The sequence below is a fragment of the Armigeres subalbatus genome, chromosome 2, assembly GCF_024139115.2.
Source record: "Armigeres subalbatus isolate Guangzhou_Male chromosome 2, GZ_Asu_2, whole genome shotgun sequence".
NCBI lineage: Eukaryota > Metazoa > Arthropoda > Insecta > Diptera > Culicidae > Armigeres > Armigeres subalbatus.
Window position 1 is genome coordinate 104,811,503 of NC_085140.1, and position 13,596 is coordinate 104,825,098.

Genomic DNA, 13,596 nt, shown 5'->3' on the forward strand with positions numbered 1-13,596 from the left:
GTAACATGGAAAACAGATGATCTATAGATTTGTAGAAGCCCTTTCAGCATATCATCATGATTCACACCGGGGTTGTTCACCCGGTCGTCCCAAAGGATGCTCGATCCCGCCCGATTCTACGGTACGGTCTGAATTCTAAATTCTCCATCACTGATTTCACTCTAAGATTACTATTTCTATCTATGAGATAATGGTATGCAAAGCAATGGTCGGTTGCAAACATTTGATCGTTCGAGTCAGATGAATAATAGCAGATGTATCAAAAAAGCCAAATAAATGTTTAGTTCGTTGCTCAAAAAGGATAAACATGACGATGCAAGTAAAAATCAAATATTTTTCAATATTTCCCTGAAACCACAATGATCAACCCTTCCGCAGCATGGTGCACAGCGTGAACACACGGTCACCGATCGTCTGCCCCATGGCACCGCGTAGTTGTTTGTTGGCGCGAGTTGAGGGAGTCGAGTCGTAAAACAAGCTTTAGCGCGGCTACAGCCCGTAAAGTCACTCTCAGCTCAGCATCTCAGCTCGGTGGCGCACCATCACGACGGCACTCCATCTATCGACATCGCCACGACTGAACAGGGTTTGCCTGCACTCAGCAGCTCACCAGCGGACAGCAGGTTGCGATCAGTCATCCGTCCAACGAGCCAGTCAGTGCCAATGTACAGCTGAACGAGTGTGTTTCTCCCGCGCCGTTTCACTTAGATTGTGAGTTTTTTTTTATTTGCGTTCTTCTCTCAGCTCAGAGCTGGATTGTGATCGAGTGGATTATTTCAATCAGTTTGTTAGTTAGTGGTCCAGTGCTCAGTGGTTATACGATTGCCCTTACAGTCTCTACTACCGACCTAACTGCTTTACATAGTGCATACTGCTGCGAGGGTTAGATTTTTCGATAGCCTGCCTATTTGCGTCGCTTCGCATTTTTGATTTGGTGCATTTTAGTTGTTTACCAGCGTGGAATATTATTGACCGAGAGATCGCGGAACGGATTGTGTCGATTTTGTATGAATTTTTTCCACTGCGGATTCAGCTGATGTTGATTTTGCTTTTTTTGTGCGTCTGAAAGTGCATTGTGGCATAGTCATTGTTCGGGCTTTGAATAGTACTCGATCGCGATCGCGCTACAGTGAGTTTAATTTGTCATCCAAATTAATAATTTTCGCTGGCACTTCCTACTTTGGAGAGCAGAAAAACAGTAGGCACCAATAGCCATTTTTTCTCCTATGGTTAAATCATCATTCCAATCCTGAAGTAGGTATCATTATAATAGTTCGCATATATAGAGGTGATCACAGCGGTTTGTGTCGCTGTGTAGGAGAGAGGTGTGCAGATCAACCAGCAAGCGCTGGCCAGTGGCTGGGCACAAAAAAGCAGATCGAAAGAGCCAGAAAAATGTACAGTGGGCTAGGGTGTGCCGAGAAATCTGAAATATTGGAAATGTTTGATGTTGCGAGTCTGCTATTTTCCGTAATTTGCATGATTTGTTAACCTTCTAATGCCCAAACCGTCTTTAGACGGGGTATTTTGATTATTTTTTTTTGTAGTTTTCAATTATTCAGATTTCGAAAATAAAATGATTTTGATCAATAGTATAAACTTCAATGCATGTTTGAATGTGGTTTAAACTTAAATTACAAAATTCGACACAATCATTAAAAATATATTGAAAATAGAGTATTTTTTGTTTTATCGTTATATGGTAATATGGTTGTCCACTGAATTATTCTAAAATCTAAACAAACCCAGTGTTGGTAAAAACTCAAAATCTCATTGAACAATGAATCGCCTAATTTGAGCGTGCTTACAGCGGCAAACTAGGAGTATAACTTTCTGAAATAGTTCAGAAGAAGAAGTTCATAGTTTTGAGAAAACCCGCGTTAGATGTCTTTCGCCATACAAATTTCTGGCAGTTAACTCATGCTGGCTATTTGCGCATATACTATAGCTTCTATATTTTTAAAACAGTTCGTCGCATAGAATAATAGATACTCCTTCCAAGTATTAATTTCCATGCTTGCTGGTTTTATTTAATTCTTATAGCGGATTTATGAATGCAATCGCTATAGCTAGTTGCTCAGTTTTATTGGCGCTCTTATTACCATTAGTTAACCTCTCATCAATTCGCTGAAAAGACATCAAAAGTCAAACGATTGATCTTATAAGCAGCTCTACGGTTGTGATGACGAGCGTAACGAGTCATATTTTCAAAGCCCGATCAAAACCACAATTTTTGGTCATAATTTGGTCAAATGGATAACCCCAATACAACAACAACATTTTTCCGTTCGGAATTCATGATGGCCATATTGGAATACAGATTTCCACTTTCGCCATTATAACGGATGCTATACAAGGTTTGACAGGAACTGTTTCCCGATACTGAATTGAAATTTCCGTCCAAGCAAACGTCGATTTTCTTCGTTACCTATGACTTTCATGGAATTGATAGAATGATACCAATGAATGATAGACCAATGTGCCAATATGAAAGCTTTTGATTGCACTACTCAAATTAATTAATGCAAAAAATGTTACTTAGGTCTTTTTGAAAAGTTAAGCGAGAATTGTTCATCCTTCAACAAAAAGAAAATTCATGCAAAAACCCGTATTTCCCAAAGTTTTTTGATTACGTTTATATCTAACATTTTTTTTTCTGACATCACAAAAGTATGAATTAAGTTATTTAAAGCCTTGTGAAACGATTGTAGGTTTGAAACCATGAACAAATACAAATGGCCCTTATACTACAAACCAGATTGTTAGTAATGTGTAACGAGTTAAAATAATAAGCGAAGGCAAATATTACTTTTTTAGAAACTCACAGGCTATAACCCTTTGTATGTTGCAAGATGGGCAATCTCTATTGACTTCTCCAAATAAATGAAAGTGTGCGTGACTTCGCTGTATTCCTGTCAATGTGTGCTGTTTTCCTCCAAAAGTATTCGTGATATTTTTGCCGCTCAAGATTACCACCCACTTTTATTTTATATATCCTATACAGTGACATTGGTGTGCGAAAAATTGCGCTTGGAGAACTCAATTGGCAATTAAAAGTGAGGTTAGGTTTCGAAAAATTTCAAAACTGGAATCAAAATTTATGCTTTCTTATCACTTCAATTGTCAAAGCAGGGTTTTCATTATAAAACATTTTCTTCCATTTCAAACACAAGAAACAGTGCATAGAACGCCTCAATCATCAATTTATCGAATGATGATACTTCGTTTTTAACCTCACTTTTATCTGGCAATAAATTTTGCTTTTTTATGATTTGTGGACAGAATGTCACAGATGCCCTCCATTAAATTTTCTACTATCCCGAATGTTCGTTTGACGAATAGATTTCTAGAATGTTTGATTCCGACAATAGAATTATTACTGCAATTCAAATAACATTTGACAATTCTCTCCTTAATGGACTTGCGTTACAACATTCTACTTGTAGAATTGCCGGATTATTATTGTAAGCCGAATGCTCCCATTTGGATTACACATTTGATACACATGGAGAACATCAAAATCGGCAAAGCCTTGGGATAGATGCCCTGCGATATTTTGTTATTTCAAATATTGATTTTCAAGATTAGACCAATTTCACTATTCAGCTCGCTATCATAACATAATGCAAATTTTAGATTTTGCCTAGAGTAAAATCAGTAGTGATTCGGTTTCATTCCAAATTTTCGACCACTATAATAAAATAATTCTAGTTAGAATCTTGAGCAAAATAGAACAAACTCGCTGGTTTCCCCAGTAGTGTTCCATTCATGTTTTTAAAATTTTCAATTAAATGAAATAATTATGTTATGTGGAAGATATTGATTTGAAAAATGTATTGGAGGTAACCGCTTTCCCTTCGATGGGACTCGAACCCACGACCCTCAATACGCTAGTCTGGTGCTTTAACTAACTAAGCTACGAAGGACCTCCGTCGGCCTTCGCAACCTGATTGCGAGTGATTTGACTATGCGTCCAATTTGGGAATCTTGAGCTCATTCAGTAGCCGCTAGGTTACTATAAAAAAAATATTCGTTCTGAGAATAACTTAGAGACATGGTAGGTCTTCTATCGATATTTAATACAGTTTTATCGCTATTCCAGATTCCAATTTTTAAATTCTTTTGATTTCAAACTTACAGAAAGACTGCTTTTACAATATTCTAACATGATTTCAAAGATTTCTACACACTCGTGGACTTCATAAATATATAAACAATCTTAACGAACTTACTAGATGGGTATCTTTTCTTTTAGAATCTCATTTGACTTTACAGGAATGCTCGTACGGATTTGTAAAGGGTCCTTCACAAACCACGTAACGCTGCCTGTAGGAGGTGGGAGGGGGTCTGACCGAGCGTTACGATCCATATATAAAAAAATAAACCTCCATACAAAAAGTTTTACGAGGGGGGAGAGTGGGGGTCATAAATCATCAAATTTAGCGTTACGTAATTCGTGAAAGAATCCAAAGTTCTTCTCATATTATCAGAAACTTTTGAGACTTCCAATATTGTTTGGAAATTCTTGGGAGCTTCCAGCAATTTACGCAGACTTCCAGGTACCACCCAAGTAACCAAAAATTCCTTTAAGAGTACGTTTTTCGCTTAATCAGCTTCACTGAGCTGCTTAAGCGAAAAACGTACTCTTAAAGGAACTTTTGGTTACTTGGGCAGTTACTGTCGCTCGTCGTTCAATACTGCAATTTGATGTATTTTGACAAACTAAATTGTTCAATTTTCCTACTTTTAAGTTCCTAGGAGAGGTCGGCTATGATGGGGTTAATTGAGGTTGACTTTCAGTTTTCTTATGTTCAAAAACGGGTTTAACGTTTTTATTCGATGTTTCGGTTACATATATTGTACTTATATAGAATAAGGTACAATATAGGTACAATACAATATATGTAACCGAATCGTCGGATAGAAACGTAAAACCTGTTTTTGAGCATAAGAAGACTGAAAACCATAACCTCAAAAAATTCCTACTATCAAACCCAGAATTATCCATCTAGTAATTATAGTGCCTTTCTTGTGAAACACATAAAAAGTAACAAGAAAAGCACATAGGAGAGATCGAAATTGCACTATAGGGAGATAGATTCAGGTATTTACATCAATTCATATTTAGGGAGCGGGACCATTTGGGCAGCACCCCCTATTCCCGTCCACAACATTAATAACTCGACCGCGTTCCAACCAAATGGCTTGATTGTTTGTACATCACTAGATATCGACAGGAACTAACCATGTACTAAAAAACAAGTAATTCGGTTGTAATGCGCTCGAGTAATGAACGTTGCTGACGGGAATACTACCCAGTACTGCCCAAATGATTCTATACCTATTTGCGTTCATTTAAATGCATTGCAGCAGTTTTTGAAAAAAAAAATCGATTATGATTTTTTTTCAACTCCAGAACGCAATGGCCGATTGGGCCAATTTTCGTTAGCAAAAAAGGAAGGATTCTGCGTCGAATGCAACCTGTTGCAAGCAAATTGGATATGGCTAAGTACAAAAAATAGTGTCTCACATTTTTTTGTACACACACACATACATACATACACATATACAGACATCACCTCAATTCGTCAAGCTGAGTCGATTGGTATATAACACTATGGGTCTCCGAGCCTTCTATCAAAAGTTCGGTTTTGGAGTGATCCTATAGCGAAAGGCAGAAATGGAAAGTTCAGTAAAGAAGGTACGCCTAGGAAAGATTTGCAAAAGGTGCTACAAAAATATAAGATCTGCAGAGTGTAGAACAATAGAGGATCCTTTTTAGAAGATAGGTTCATTGAAAATAGTGTCAATACAATACAATACCTTTTACAACAAAAGACTATTTGATCGAACAGTCCGTTGGTACTGTTAGACTATCGTTGCGAGAAGATAGAGAAAATATCAGACATATGAACATTATTTTGATAAAATTGGATAATGATCAATCAATAAACTATGTTGTTTATTTTTAATTTATCCTACACGGGTAAAAATCTGTTTCCGCAATGTGAACTTAGTTCATAATTTCAGGAATTTAGTACAATTTCATGGTATGAAAATACATCATGAACCTATTTCGTGATTTGATGAATATAGTTCATGATTTAATTTTTTTATGTAACGCATCCCATGCGCTACAATTTGGTTGTTAAGATTGAAAAATAAAAAAGGCTCCATATGAGAATTGGACTCAAGTCCACCGAGTGAGCTGCTTCTCGGCTGTTCTTGCTTCTTGAAAACGGAACAATCGAAGTGTAACTGGTTATGCATTATATCAACTGATGAGCATTCCAGAGTGTCATGAATGCAGTTCTTGAAATCGTGAACTATAATCATGATTTCATGAACTGACAAATTTTATTATTTTATGATTTTGTGTCCATGTTGTGCGCTTTCATTATTTGCGCGCTTTTCATTATCTACATGGCGAATGGCCACATAGGTTGTAGAGTGCATTCAATAACTCAAAAGCTTTTTTCGGCCTCTATTCGGTTCTCTGTTGAATATTGTTTTCGTGATTCTTTCTTCCAACATTCGCACTAAGTGACCAGCCCGCTGAAGTCTGCCGTATTTTATACGATTCACAATATTTTCTTCTTTGTATACTTCAATACCAAATGTTCAAAAGGACTTATTTGCTATTGTAATCGTTGATTTGACAAATCTGATAGCGCTCCCACGCAAACAAATACCATCAGCACGTAGGTAAAGACATCTGCTACCTGTTGATAGCCACGATAACACCTGCAAATCCGTGAGATTTTTTTAACGGAATTCAAAGGATTTCTAGAGTCGTGTTCAAAGAACTCAAAAGTCGTGTCAAAACATAGAAGATTTCACACAAATTTCCAGAAAGAATACGAAAACCTTAACGCCTCAACGATTTGAAAAAGTCAGTCAGTAGCCTTGGAGATTTATTGCGACTCCAGGGAGTCCGTGAGAATTCCGGAAGGTAGATGAGGGCACCAGAAAGTTAATAACATTATTTGGAACCAATTTTGGACGTCTCACTTCTCACTTCGCACAACTCACTTTTCACAGTGAGAAGTGGAAAATAGGTAGTGAGAAGTGAAACGTATCACTTTTCACACCTCATAACTCACTTTTCAAATGACCTGTCTGGTCAAATGTCCTATTCGTCCAAATGTCATATTCGACCAAATGTCCTATTCAACCAAATGTCATATTCGACCAAATGCCCTATACGGCCAAATGTTCGATTCGACCAAATGTCCCATTCGACCAAATGTTCTATTCGGCCAAATGTCATATTCGACCAAATGTGCTATTCGGCCAAATATTCTATATTATTGACTTATTCAAATGACTTATTCGGCCAAATGTTCTATTAGGCCAAATGTCCTATTCGACCAAATGTCCTATTCGGCCAAATGTCCTATTCAACCAAATGTCCTATTCGGCCAAATGTCCTATTTAACCAAATGTCCTATTCGGCCAAAGGTCCTATTCGACCAAATGTCCTATTCGGCCGGATGACCTGTTCGGCCAAATGACTTTCGGCCAACGATGGAGCTCGTTGCTTAAGATCCAGTTTTTAGGCCACCGTGCTTTCTTGATCCGTGTGACCCTGAAAATCCAGTTGAACGGGAAAGTTGTGATGTCCCAGATATTACGAAATAAACGATGTAGTAGTTGAGTGGATGTCATGGGGTCAGCTTTGAGCATCTCGTGGACATGAGCATTACACTTCCTTTTCTAGAGCCGAGTATCGTTGATGGGCTAAAACTTTGGCTACTTTGGTTTTTGTTCGCTCTATCGTGGTTTTGGCGTCTCTTCGCTCCTCTGTCTTCCTCCAGATCTCATCGGTGATCCATTGTTTTCAACGAGTGTACAGTTCGCCCAGATTATTCTCGCTGATGGCGATGAAGGCATTCTTCATGGCAATCCATTGATTTTCTACTCTGCCACCTTCCGGTGTATCTGCAGTTCTTCCACAAAGGACCTTTTCACCGTGGCATCTTCCAGTCGGCGTGTATTGAACCGTCGTTCAGCACACTCCTCCTGCTGACGCAATGCGTAGGCGTATTTAGCTGATGAGGAGGTGATGATCAGACGCGATATCGGCACTTCGTTTATTCCGTACATCAGGAAGGTTCCGTTTCCATTTTCGGCGGACGCAGATGTGGTCGATCTGATTTTCTGTAAAGCCGTCACGAGAGACCCACGTGATCTTGTGAAACAGTCGATAAGGGGAGAGCAATCCGCCAATCACTATGTCGTTATTACCACAGAAATCTGCAAACAGCTCACAGTTTTCGCTCATTTCTCGGAGGCTATGGCGTCCCATGATGCGCTCATGGTTTGAGTTGTCCGATCCGATCTTCACATTGATGTCGACGGCATTAAGTTGACTGTAGAAGTTCTCTTTGTCTTGCAGATCGGCAGCAAGCGTTCCCACTTCATAAGCGCAGATTGTGCTTTTTTTTTGTTGGGGCGTAGAACCACTGCGTCCATTGAGTTGAACTTTTGTGGTATACCCCTGATTACTCTTAACTATGTATTCGCATCTTGTAAGTTGATCACCATTTGTCAAGTAAACAACCTAAGACGCGTCTTTTCCCAGTCCGGTATAATTGAGTTAATAAAACCCACTACCTTTCCAGGATTTGCAGTCCAAATATTTCCTGGTTGCATAAAGCCACTATTTAGAAATCTATACCTAGCCTTGTACAATGCATCACAACTGCAAAGCAGATTTTCCGAGGTTGCATGTTCCATGTTACAGAAATGGCAGATATCATTCTGAATCTGGGCAATATTTTTCAAATGATATCTACTCGGGCAGTGTCCGGTTATTACGCCAGTAAAGTTGCGAGAGCTCTCTTGCTGAGCTCCAAGAGCTTTTCGGTTACTGAAACATTTGGAATTATAACTTCTTTGATTGAGCACACTTTTTGGCAAGCTACCAGTTGGTCATCAACCTTTGTGCTTCCCAGGATTTCAATTTTTTTTCTATTGTACAGTATGATATATCGCAGAAAGGTTCTGGGCCAATAAACTGTGTGTTTGAACCTCGGTTTGCGAGCTCGTCTGCCTTTTCATTACCTTCAATGTCACAGTGTCCTGGAACCCAGTACAGATTTACGGAGTTCTCTTGGCACACTTTTCGCAATGAAAGAATGCAGTCCCAGACAAGTTTTGATGTACATTTAAAGCTACTCAATGCTTTGAATGCCGCTTGACTATCTGTGAAGATACAAATATTTGCATATCTATATTTCTTCTCTACACAGATATTAGCACATTTCATTATAGCCAAAATCTCCGCTTGGAACACTGTTGGATAGTTTCCCATTGCCACTGAGATCGATATCCCAGGGCCGAAGATTCCTGCTCCCGTTTTTGTTCCTATTTTTGAGCCATCTGTGTAGAATTTGATGGAACCGTCCCGAACAGTGGGACCTCCGATTTTTTTTTCATATCTTTATTGCTTGGAGCAGGGAAAAGCCCCTGGGAGTGGTATTCATTTGAATCACTTCTCCCAAAGGCATAAAACCTCCTCTTCTTTTCAAACCTCTTTACAATTTCGGTGCACTTCCAATGAGAATTCATTCTCTTTAAAGGAAGTGCAATAAGTTCATCAATACATATTTAAACTCTTATGCTACTCTCAATGACTTATAATCTATAAATTACTACTAACTAATGTTAAATGCAACTCAACACTATTCAAGTCACTTCATGGGCAACGTTAATGAATGATCCTAGGTTCGATGGGTAGCTTAGCGACAGAAGATTCAAACTGACCGAGCAGCAAGGAACAGGAGCCAACAAGTGGATCTAGAGCCGCGTCATCGTCTGGTGTTCATCGACAGCAGGTTGCGCTGGAACCATTGAATTTTTTTTAAAAGAGGGAGCAGTATCTTGACTTCGACTAGACATATACTAATTCATGTTACCTGGAAGAGAAACTGGCGATTCTAGCTAACTGATTCTAGAAGCAGGAGCTCACGTATGTAATAAGGAATGTCATAGTTCTCCACAGGTTTCATCCAGTCTCCACTCATATTCATCACTGGCCCATAATGAAAATTTTGTGAGATACTCAAGTGGCCCACTAAATCGCCTGACTTGAATAACTTCAATCGTTTAAGTTTTTGCATATTCTGCACGAATTCATACAATGGTAGCAGATTTAGAATTGCATCTAACGATTTTGAAGGGGTGCTACGCATCGCTCCCGTTATAGCAATGTACACTAACCTTTGCAGTTTTGTCAGCTTCTTCTATGCAGTAGCCTCTTATGTTTTTGGCCGCTATACAAGAGCAGCATATGTCAGTTTTGAACGAACAATGGAAGTATGAATCCACTTTATCATTTTTGGTCTTAAGCCCCATTTTCCCATGTTTTAGAGCATATCCAGAAGGCACTAGTTGCCTTTCCGATTGCACACTCAATATGAGCATTCCAGTTCCGTTTAGAATCCAGAATGACTCCCAGGTATTTGACCTGTTCACTAAGCTGAATTTCTAGTCCTCCAAGCTTTAGAGCTTTTAGATCAAGTTTCCTTTTCCTAGTGAATGGTACAATTACAATTTTTGACGGATTAATGCTAAGGCCTTCCTGAATACACCACGATTGGGTAAAATTTAGAGCCCATTGCATTCTTTCAGAAATGATATTGTCGAATTTCCCCCTCACTATGATGACAATATCGTCAGCAAAGCCTACAACCTCGAAACCTTTTTCTTCTAAGCTTCCTAGAAGATCGTCTACAACTAAGGACCACATTAGTGGTGAGAGGACCCCTCCTTGAGGGCAACCTTTTGTTGCCCATACTGTAAGAGACGAACTTCCCAGCTCTGAAGAGATTTCTCTTTTTGCAAGCATGGTGTGAATCCATTTGATAATGTTCGTGTCGAAGTTTCTTTTCTTCATGGCACGATCCATTGACGAATAAGAAGCGTTATCGAAAGCTCCTTCAATGTCCAAGAAAGAACAAAATGCTATTTCTTTTACCGAAAACGCTTTTTCCACCTTAGATACCACTGTATGAAGTGCCGTAATTGTTGACTTACCGGACTGGTAAGCAAACTGGAACTTAGACAGTGGATGTTTAATCATGTAATTTGAGTTGATATATACACTCAACACTTTTTCCATAGTTTTCAACAGAACTGATGAAATACTAATGGGCCTGAATGATTTAGGATGCGTCTTATCTCGCTTTCCTACTTTTGGTATGAAAATAACTTTTACTTTCCTCCATGAAGATGGAATATAATTGAATCTTAGACTTGCCTTGAAAATCTCAATTAACGGCGGAATCAGCACTGATTCTCCGTTTTGAAGCATTGCTGGAATTATTCCGTCCGGTCCGGCAGATTTATAAGGCTAGAAAGATCTCACTGCATTCTCTACCCTCTACCCGTAAAGATATCGTCAGCCAAGGCTTGTGCAAATTTTTTCGCATCATCAGACATTTTAGTTGTTCTTGCTGAACATCTTTGACTTTCAAACGAAATACTTGTTGTTGGGTCTACACACATAATCGATCCAGGAAAATGGGTTTCCATAATCAACTTTAATGTTTCACCAGAAGTTTGTGTGGAAAATCCATCCTTTTTTTCAGATTCCCTAGCTCACTCGTATGATCTTTTGCAAGCGACCCCTAAAGTCTCGCGATTTCTGGAGTATTGCTAATATTTTCACACGTTTGAGCCCACGATCTTCTTTCGGACTTTCTTATTTCGTTATTGTACTCAGTAAGTGCACTCCTATACGGAGTCCAATTCGAGGTTCTTTTTGCTTTATTAAAAAGTTTACGAGAAGTCTTCCGCAGTTTCTCCAATTTTGAGTTCCACCACGGAACGTCCCTGTTAGAGGACGACTGTTTCGTAGGACAACTGTTGTAGAAAGCATTTTAAATATTATCATTTACCTTTTGAGAGAAACATTCCAGTTCTTGAACTAAATCAATCTTTCCACCTTTTGTAAATGGGTCTGAATTTAAATATTGCTCATATTGTTCCCAGTTCGTTTTTCTAGCGTTTCTAAATGAAGTTGATGGTCGTTTTCCCATTTAAACACAATATGTCTATGATCTGACAATGATGTTTCCTTGGAGACATGCCAGTTTGCATTTCTTTCAGCCAGTTTGCAGAAGGACAACAGTACCGAAGCTGCACTTCCCAGTTAAGTACACAACCCTTTGTCATCGGCAAGCCAGTGGAAGCGTGAGTGTTGGAACTTGTAAAGACCAGAGCTATGTTAGGTACCCCTTCCCGGATGTCAATTCACCATTTCGTAGCCGTGGATTTCTATGTCCTTGCTAAACTACATAGTTCTTTGTTCAATCTACCACATACTTGTCTCTAGCATTCGACTCTTGGCAGTATTCTATTCGTCCGATACTCAACCATCTATTTGTTGTCGTTTCTGAGAACTACCTACCACTTCTTGAGTTTCGTAGTCAATGCTTCGTGGATAGTCTCCCGTGAACAAATTGGCGTCTCCAGAAATGTTGACATTTTTATACTCTCGTTCAGCATCTGGTGGTACAGTTGAATCACCCCGTCAACTGTCAAGAATTAGATATTGAAACGCATAGTTTTATCGTTTCTCGATATCATGACGCTGGATATTCACGCCCGAATTTTCTAACATCCGTAATATAGGAAAAATGCCATCCGTCGACCAGCATGCGGTCTGTCTGGGAGCAAATTTTATGAGGTGAAGTCCCAGATGTGCTGAAGAAGCATCCACTTGAGAGCCAAGTTTGAGAAATTTTGCCAATATTTGATCCATATTGTTCAAGACTTTTGATGATTTTGATGAATGAGAGTTCGTGGATAATTATCGTTGTTTTTGGCTACTTGGCATAATAACCAAAAGTAAGCGAGCCGACTGGTGGTATAATATTGGTTAGAACTTCAATATATGTAGATTTATAACGATAAATAGACGAGCTCGGTGGTCTAGTGGCTACCGCTTCTGCCTCATAAGCAGGAGGTCGTGGGTTCAATTCCAGGCTCGTCCCTTTCCTACTTTGTATTTCTATCTTAGTTCTTTCTGTGTTTCACGTTCTACCAAATGGATTCCTACTGTTATAACCTTCCACATAATCCCAAAACCTCCCGTGGCACCTATGAGAGGTCGTAGAGTTCTCTGCATCTTTCTTAAGTAGGTGTCCAACTAACCATCCTTCCCCTTCCTCAGCATTCGCAAGGACGTGGCCAGGACAGATCTTGACTATTGGAGTGTGCAATGCTTCCATCTAAGAGATAGTGATTAGTCCCAAATCAATATCTGAGGTAACGGATGAAAGTAATGCTACTCTCATACAATAGTCTTGGCTTGTACCACCTACGAATTTGTGCGAATTGCTCAATGCTAATGCTAATGCTAATGTAGATTTATAACGATAAATGTGCTCAGCTGCAGCATATAAGGCTTAGGTTTGAGCCTGATACCCTATATCATAACCGATAGTAGTGATAGCTGGCTAGTTTCCCATATATATTGAACGCCCCTCCTTTCCATTTGATCGTTTCGCTCTCAGGATTAGTTTGGATCAATCCTTCATTATATATTTACAATCGACTCTTCCCATCTCGATAACAATCCCTATCTAG

General features: G+C 39.1%; 1 protein-coding gene across 8 annotated transcripts in view; it reads left to right on the forward strand.

Moving 5' to 3' along the window:
* The first annotated feature begins 566 nt into the window (after positions 1 to 566).
* LOC134210571 (PTB domain-containing adapter protein ced-6-like) overlaps positions 567 to 13,596 on the forward strand; it is a 182,862-nt gene continuing 169,832 nt past the window's right edge. For 3 of the 8 annotated variants that reach the window (XM_062686646.1, XM_062686651.1, XM_062686652.1), the window contains exon 1: positions 891 to 1,254. The gene's annotated coding sequence lies outside the window, so the exon portion shown is untranslated. The other 5 variants (XM_062686645.1, XM_062686653.1, XM_062686648.1 and 2 more) reach the window with 5 other exon arrangements.